We start from the raw sequence: 9324 nt of genomic DNA, 5'->3' as shown, positions 1-9324 counted from the left end.
TCCAATGCAGCTGGAACAAGAAACTTGAACAATCAGGGAGATAATCAGGCTCTACACCCAACAATCTCCCACTTGGAGACTAATTATATAAACTCCATCGTTGCTTCATTTGCTGAACAATGACGCCACATGGACTTGGTTATTTCTCATATTTGCCATCATACTTTAAGACCAATTGAAACAGAGTAGAATCTCAGTTTCTCCCTGGTTACAACTTTTGTTAACATATCTACAGAATTTTGGCTAGTGTGTATCTTTTCTAGCTACAACTATCTATCTTCCGAAACTAACTGTATGAAATGGTACTTGAGCTATATATGTTTAGTCCTGGAATGAAATTTTGAGTTATTTTCCAGATGAATGACACTCTCTTTGTCGTTTTATAACTTGCCCATCTCATACTTCTTGCACAATTCATACATAAACTTTTGTAACCAAATCATTTCTTTACTAGCCTCTTTAGCAGCAACATACTATTCTTTCGTTGTTTAACGTGCAACAATGTTTTGCAATTTTGAAGCCCAACTAACTATTGTTACACCTACCATAAACACATACCCAATGGTGCTCCTCCTTTTATCTCTATCACCTACCATATCTGCATAAACATATCCTTGTAGAGAAATGCTTGGACTACCAAAGCATAATGCTTCATTTGTGGTACCTCTCAAATACCTAAGAATCCACTTTACTACCATCCAATTCTCTTTTCATGGATTGTTCATATACCTACTTACAACTCCCATGGAATGTGTAATATTAGGCCTTGTGCAGACCATTGCATACATTAAGCTTCCAACTGCTGATGCATATGGAAATTTACACATATAACCCATCTATTCTTGATGCTTGGGACACATTTCCTTACTTAGCTTGAAATGTGTTGTGCGCTGGATCCCCCAAGGGAAGTTTTGGGGCTTAGAGCCTAGATTTTGGTCTAATTTTGCAATTCCAATGTAAAGACTCCACATTTTGTGGGTGCGGAGTGCGTAGTTGTTAAAGAGTCATAGGGTTGTTCGCCCTTACTTTGATAATGTAATGTCGGCTATAGAAGATCTATCCATGGTCCGCGGACCATGGGACTGTATAAATAGAGCAAAGCTCTAAGTAGGAAAATAGGAAGTTAAGCATAAGAAATAGATCGAATAATGAAGATGTATGCGAGATAGATCTGAAGTGTAAGTCTAACTTTTGGGTCATAGCATAGGTAGAGGCTCTGCAGCTAAGTGCGCAGAGGCCTAGTAGTCTACGGCTGAGTGTGCGGACCCTTGCAGCTGAGTGTGCAGCGTGAGTCGAGTTTATAATCATCTGGAAGTATTAATAAAGAGAAGTTTCTATCATTTTTTTGTATTTAATTCCTATTTATGCATCTGTTATATTGGGTATGAATTTCACTTCTAATTCTTATATGATGCGTGAGTGTGTATAACTGTATTGGTTAAGTGAACGCAAGTTAGCATAACTATTTACACGAAGATAATTAAGATATGTCAATAAGATAAATAAGATACTTATTTTAGTTGGGGAAATAGTGCAGTTTGCTACCATAGTAGCACAAAAGCATCTCAGCCCCTGGTTAGGGATGCATGAAGGACGATTGTAACACTTCTCGAAGGTACTAAAGGGTGGAATAGAGCGTGAAGCAACCTGCATGAAGGCAGGTATAGTTGGAATAAATTGACATCACATCCATCTCAAGGGTCTGGAAACTTGGTTCTAGCATCCCCCCATATTGCTTCTCGTGAGACTTCAGTCCACGCTCCACAGGCTGATGCCTAAAGGGCCAGTAGTGTAGGGATTTGTTTAGCTAATTAACTCTGAACCTGGGTTAGGCCCCCATAAGTCAACAAATGGTTCCGTTGCCAGGATTGGAATCTGCATAAGAGATGTGTGATGTCGTATCATTGGAATCCAACTAAGAAATAAATTGAAGGCTGGTTGGACAGAAGAATTCGCGAGTTCCCGGCATAGGAGAATAGAAACCTGTGACTGTCAAAAAAGGAGTGGCTAGAAAACTACCTGTATACGGAGATCCACGAAATCTTTTTCGTGTCCTTCCCTACTGAGCCATACAAGTGGATCGCGAAGCTAGTAGATAGCCAAGGAAGGTGGAAGATTGGCGGTCCTCTTGTGTGGACCCCAGAGTTAGTGTGAAGGTTGGAAGCATCGGAGGATAAGATCATGTGTGTCGTCGATCATTGGCTCGATCACATTATAGGAGGATTTGTTATTGAGTTCATGGTCGAAACCTCAGTCAGCTATAGCGAGGCAGAGTGACGCTTTCTCAAATGACAGCAAGGTAAGTACGTAAAATCTTTGAATACTTGGATTAAAATGTTGTTGTGCAAAAAACGGGTTATGCAGATACCTTGATGTTCGGAGCTACGCGAAGTGGAAAAGTTTATAGGAACAAAGGAAATAAGGGTCCAGAAAATAGCCCCTTGATTTCACCTCTGTGAGGGGACGAGGAAGAGCTTGCAAAGGTCTCTCTGAAAAGTTCTATTCATCTGATAAGACAAAGAATTCCGTGAATACCACCTCCACCATGATTTAGCATGGAAAACACAGTGAAGTTTCCCGTGTTCAAAGGTTTGGGAAATGAGGATCTGGACCAATTTTGGTTCATTGTAAGGGTTGTATGGGAAGCGCAATGTGTTAAAGATGACCATATAAAGAAAGCAACACTAGTTAGTGCTCTACAAGATCACCCACTGACTTGGTATATTAAGTACTCCATTGATAACCGGAATTCCAGAGTCACAAATATCCAAACATTGCTAAATAGAGAATTTAGCAGGCCTATGTCTGAAGCACATTCGATTGTGGGATTCAAATAGATCACGATGCTACCAGGTGAGACGTCTTGGGAACTAGATCAAAGGCTACAATGTATGATTAGCGAAGCCAATATGAATCTGATAGATGGAAAACATTGTGAGTGGTTTGTAGCTTCGCTACTACTACATTTAAGGAGTGCACTGTCGCAGTAGAAGATAACAACTCAGGCAGTGGCCTTAGAGATTTCTATGAGGCTCCATGAGAACTTGATGCAAGATCCTAACCTAGGAGTTCAGCAGATCCACACGCAGTTGAAGAATCTGTGCCTTGAGATGCAGAGCTTGAAGCAGGATAGGATGGTTTGACCAAAAGTGCGCGAAGAAGTGTGGTGTGTGAAATGCAAGGGTTAGGGTCATGACAAAGACCACTGCCCAATTTTTACAAATTACCTCATAGAAGGAAGACCAATGCCTTTAAGGTTGGAAGCTCAAGCAGGACCTAGTGTGGCACCTTCTCTATGGTGCACGATCTATCAAATAGTCGGAAAACATGCCACAGATAATTGCCACTTGTTACAGAAGTATACGCAAATGTCGCAACAATTGTTCTGTAACTTTTGTAGGTCGGTGGGACATGACGAGTGCACTTGCAGAAGCTATGAATTGATGATAGATAGAACTCCCACCTACAGAGTTCAGGTCGAAATGCGGCCCCTTGACCAGAATGTAGGGATGGTGCAGACATGATTTTAGGGCCATGGACGATGCTGAGGCAGAGGAGGACCTGGTAGAGGTGGCAGATAGTTGATTTGCTACAATTGCAGAGGACCAGGACACTCTGCCCATGATTTCACTAATCCAACACGCTCGTCGTGCAAGTATTGCATGTTGTTTGATTATGAGACCAAATATTGTCCTACACTGATAGCTAGGATATGTGACAAAGGAGCGCTACTGCCTCCCTCGACTCAGAACTTGTAGATGATGAGGTCTGAGCCGTGTGAGGAAGATCTGAATGTAAACATTGTGCTCCGAAGTGGAATCATGAGGAGAGATGACAAAGGAAAATATCCAGAAGATAGTACATGGGTTTGCAAAGTCCCAGTGAAAGAAGCCGAGTTTGACTTGGAGCGCGCTCAGGAAACCTTTATAGAAGCTAAGAAGAGCTTCGCTGAGGCCTCCACTTTAAGAGGCAAGGATAAACCGAAGCTGGAGATGGACCCCTCTATGCTGTCAACTTTTCTTGAAACATGTATGAAGTTACTGCGTGGCAGTAAGGTTGTGAAAGGGTTACAGGAACTTATCAATAGGTGTGCTAGGACCATGCCAGGTGAACCGCGCATAGTCCGCAAGATCAAAAAACATAAGACAAGAACAAGACGAGAAATGAGACTCACCGCACAAATCAGAGAATACGAAATGGATTAAGTAATCCTGGATTTGGGATCAAATGTGAATGTTCTACCAAAACAGAAATGGAAGCGAATGGGGCGAACTACGCTGCAATGGTCTCCAATTCAGCTAAGGATGGTGAATCAACAGAAAATAATACCCATGGGGCGATTGCAGGGAATAACTGTGGATAGTGAGGGAGCGAGCATGCTGGCAGATTTCGAAGTGTTAGAGATTATTGATGAAAACAATCCCTACCCCGTGCTCCTGGGAATTGACTGGGCTACTGATATAAATGGGGTAATTAATTTGAAGAAGAGAAAAGTGATATTTGAGAAGAAATCACTATGTGTAATTATACCCCTGGACCCTGCTGAAGGATCGTGATATATGGAAACGATCCGCGACCATGAAAGTGATGATGATCTGGACTGTATCCATAAGATAACAAGGCAAGACCAAGACTAGGTAAATCCCACTATGGATGAGCGGATTACATGGGAGCATGAGAGCTCCTGCACTTCAGATTCCAACAAAGAAATAGAGTGATGGAAGAATCAGTTACACGAGGTGGCTATGCTAAATTGCAATATGATGACTAGATTGTTGTGTTGCGTGTCGACAGAAGTAAGGGATTTGCCTACTTATGATGGTCTAAATGGGGTAGATACCTTCTTGGATGCATTTGAAAGGGAGGTGCAGGAAAAGCAACGATTCCAGGCCTTGGACTGGGTACTGTGCACTACACCTGCAAGATGGTGGGGTACGCATAAAGGAAGCTTTAATGATTGGCACAAATGTAGGAGAATGATGAGAGTATGATTTGGGAAGCCTAAGATGTGACTGATAGACAAGTATGATGGGAAAGATGATCTACACGTGCATCTGGCCAAGTGGACGCAAGCGTATGGAGAAAAGCCACAACCAGAGTGGGTTCACCTATTCTATCATACCTTGGATGTTATTCCAATGAATTGGTATGTAGAAACAGAGCTTTGCCATGGGACAGGAGAATGGGATATCCTACATTAAGGGTGCATGATGACATTTAATTTTGAAGATAGGTTTGACGGAATTGAGGAAGCGCTACAAGAAGTGAAAGCAGCCATCTTTAGGATCCTGCAAGATCCTTTAGACCTAATGCAGCTTGAATGGGCTACTCAGCTGAGTTGCACATTGGAATGTGATAATGTAACTGTTGAAGAAGAGGATGAAGATCCGTGGAACATTAACATTCTAGAGATGGAAGGGCATCGCGAGGTTCAAGGACCATAGATTGAGAACCCTGATATAACTGTGCTAGTGAAGACTAAGTAGGTGAACATTGGTACGAAGGCAGAACCAAAATTTGTGATGATTGGAGATTACTGGGACGATGCAACAGTGGATAAGGTCGCTGAGTTACTCCGCGAGTATCAAGACTTATTCCCAACCAAGTTTATGGACTTGAAAGGAATAATTGGAGATATAGGAGTGATGAAGATCACATTAAAGCTCGACGCGAAGCCAATTATGCAGAGGCCTTACCGCTTAAATCCAAAATACAAGGAGAATTTCCGCATAGAACTAGACAAAATTCTCGTAGCAGGAATCATTGAGCCTGTGGAAGAATCCAATTGGGTAAGCCCAAAGGTGGTACAAGAGAAGAAGCAGAAGCACAAGATAAGGATATAAGTGGATCTCAGAAAATTGAATGACACTTGTGTGCATGATCCATTCCCAACTCTGTTCACAGATGAAGTGTTAGACAATGTAGGTGGTCAGGAAGCATATTCCTTCACTGATGGGTTCTCAGGGTACCACCAGATCAAAATTGCGTCAGAGGATAGGAGCAAGACAACCTTCGCGATTGAGTGGGGTTGCTTTCAATATACTATCATTCCATTTGGATTGAAGAATGCACCAACCATCTTTTCGCGCATGGTTGTTGCAGCATTTAAGGAATATATTCATAAGTTCTTGGAGGTCTATTTTGATGACTGGACTATATTTGGGTTAGTTAAGTGCCATGTAGTGAGCTTGCGCTTGATGCTGGATACCTATCAAAGATACCAAATCGTGCTCAAAATCAAGAAGTGTGTGTTTCTCGTTCCTTTTGGGAACCTATTGGGGCACATGGTTTGCAGACAAGGGCTGATGGTAGACCCCGCGAAGATCGTGGTGATTATGAAATTGGAAGCACTAAGAAGTGTGAAACAGCTACGCGCTACTCTAGGACATACGAGGTATTACATAAATATTATCAAAGGCTATGCCCAGATCACCGTGCCAATGGAAAAATTGTTGAATAAGGATGCCACATTCTACTGGAATGATGACTGTAAGAAAATCCTGGATATATTGAAGGAAAATATGGTTACTTCACCGATTGTTGTCTTCCCAAATTGGAAGAAAGAGTTTCATGTCCATGTTGACGCGTCGTGTATAGCGTTGGGGGTAGTACTGACATAGGATGGTGGAGAAGGCTTGGATAACCCTATTGCATTCGCAAGTCAAAGATTATCCAAAGCAGAGAAGAATTATTCTACCATTGAACGTGAGGGACTGGCTATGGTCTATGCACTCCAGAAGTATCGGCACTACTTGCACGGAGGCCACTTTAAGATGTATACGAATCACTTCGCGCTGAAGTACCTGGTCAATAATCCCATGTTGGGGGGACACATCTACAGATGGATTTTATTATTCCAAGAATATGATTTTGAAGTTGTTGTGAAGCCTGGATGACTGAACGCGGGACCAAATCACCTGTCATGCATCGAGACAGGGGAAGAACCTACTAGTTTGGAGGAAGGATTACCCGACATGCAACTCTTTGTTGTGCGTGTAGCGGATGGACATTTTGAAGATACAATTCACTTTCTAACAAATGGAAATGCGCCAGAAGGATACTCTATCCAACAAAAGAAGGAATTAGTGGTGTGCATGACAGATTTCTCTGTCTTTATTGGGCATATATACAAGATGGGGAATTATGAAATACTGCAAAGGTATGTACCTAAATTTGAACAAAGCAGCATCCTCATGGATGCTCATGGGGGTATTGCAGGAGGAAATTATGTAGGAAGAGAAACTACATAGAAGATTCTACGTGCAGGGCTTTGGTGGCCAACCCTTCATCAGGATTCAAAGCACACAGCAAGGCGTGTGGCGTATGTCAGAGAACAGGGAGGTCATCGTGGAGGGATGAAATGCCTTTGAATCCACAAATGACGTTGCAGCCTTTTGAAAAATGGGCAATAGATTTTGTAGGACCTATTCAGCCTCAAGGGAAGACAAGCACGAGGTATATTGTCACTGCGATGGAGTACTTGACTTCTTGGGTAGAAGCATAGCCGGTAAAGGATTGCATGGGCATGATTACCATGAATTTTTTGTTTGAACATGTACTGACGCGATTTGGATGTCTGAAGATCTTGATGAGCGATTGCGATACACACTTCCTGAGCGAAACGATCAGCGTGCTGAAAGAAGAGTTTCAGGTGTATCATCAAAAGAGCACACCCTATCACCCGCAGGCTAACGGGATAGTAGAAGTGTTCAACAAAGTACTGGAAACTGCACTGACCAAGGTATGCAATGTTTAGCGAAGTGATTGGGATCTACAAATACTTGCAGTGTTATGGGCTTATTGAATGACATGCAAGAAGCTGATGGGACAAACACCTTTTAGGCTTGTCTATGGAGTGGAAGCCATAATGCCTATGAAATACATCATTCCTAGTCTATGCATAGCAATGCTCACAGGTATTATGGATCGTAGAGTCATAGAGGAGAGGCTCATGTAGTTGGATGAGCTCGAAGAAGAGAGATTTTTGGCTAGATTTCACCAACAAGTCCAAAAGCAGTGCGAAAAGGCATGGCACGATCAACACATCAAGTTGTGCACATTCAAGATTACCAATGGTGCCACAATCCAACTCGTTAAGTTAAATGGAGATCCCATCCCTAGAAAAGTGAATGAAAATCATTTGAATCCATACACAGGTGACCTGACCATCTGACTACCCGACAAAAGCACTGTCTTAGCGCTCCAGGCAGCTGAAAGGAGGCACGGGACTATAAACTACTCTTCCCGGGAACTGTGTGATGTCAGGACTGTCATAGTAGCGAAGTGTCATAGGGTCTAAAATAGCGCGAGGATAGTTGCGCTGGGATGTAAGTTGGCCAGAAAGTGACCGTTAGAGTCACTATTTCCAATTTTATGCTTGTTTTGAGGCCAAATGGAGTGGGCGACAGGAATTTAAGGTGAACTTTATGGGCCAGATTCTTGAAAATCTACCACCAATACAGCATTAATGGACTGAATGTGGGGGGAACAGTGAAATTCAAATTCAAAAGGTGCTATAAATTACCAGTGGTTGTCCAAAAAACAACACTTGGCAATTTGAGAACTGAGTTGTTGCGAGCTCAAGTATTCATGAATTGAGACTTATTCGATTCTCTGAAAGTGAATTCGTTTTTTGAGCAATTACCAAAGACACTGAGAGAACTGTGGAATAGCACTATGTCAGCACCCGAAGAATCCATGGACACAAGAGTAATGACAACCGAGGAATCCGCGCAGGAAATTGCAGAAGTAGAAGCCCTAGAGAGTGCCAGAATAATCGCTGAGGTAACTAAATCACTGTGAACACCGAGACCTAAGAATGATAAGAAGGCCATGATACCGATGTGTGTCTCGCCCAGAAATCCACTAAGGACCAAGCTCACATTGGAGGAAAAGGGGAAGGCCATTAATCTGGAGGCCGATGAGGAGGAAGAGTTTGAAGAAATCCTAGTGGAGGAGGAGGATGTAGAGATGGAAGTCAAAATAGAGGTGCGCGAGCTGCAACAGAAATATGATGAGGTAAAAGGGACCGCGTAGACAGTTTCCCTTACACAAAGTCTTGCAAGGATGCAGCAGGCCAAGGCACTCAAGGAATAGGTGGATGTCGCTCGGCATAAAGAGGCAGTTTTGAAAGCATGCCTACAGCCATGGATCGACGAGGCTTATACAATTACATCCTCCATTGAAGCAAAGCTCGCACAACTACAAGCAACTTAGGAGTGGATTCAGGGCAATAGCTCAGCGAAAGCAGTCACCGAATAGCACGTGGAAGAAGTCTAGCAGGTAGCCGCTCAGTGTGTTTCCAAACTTGCAGTGATCCAAACA

The sequence above is a fragment of the Pinus tabuliformis genome, chromosome 1_1 (genome assembly GCF_031772625.1).
Source record: "Pinus tabuliformis cultivar Carrire ecotype Pingquan chromosome 1_1, CPIR1, whole genome shotgun sequence".
Classification (NCBI taxonomy): Eukaryota; Viridiplantae; Streptophyta; class Pinopsida; order Pinales; family Pinaceae; genus Pinus; species Pinus tabuliformis.
This window is presented reverse-complemented; position numbering follows the sequence as displayed.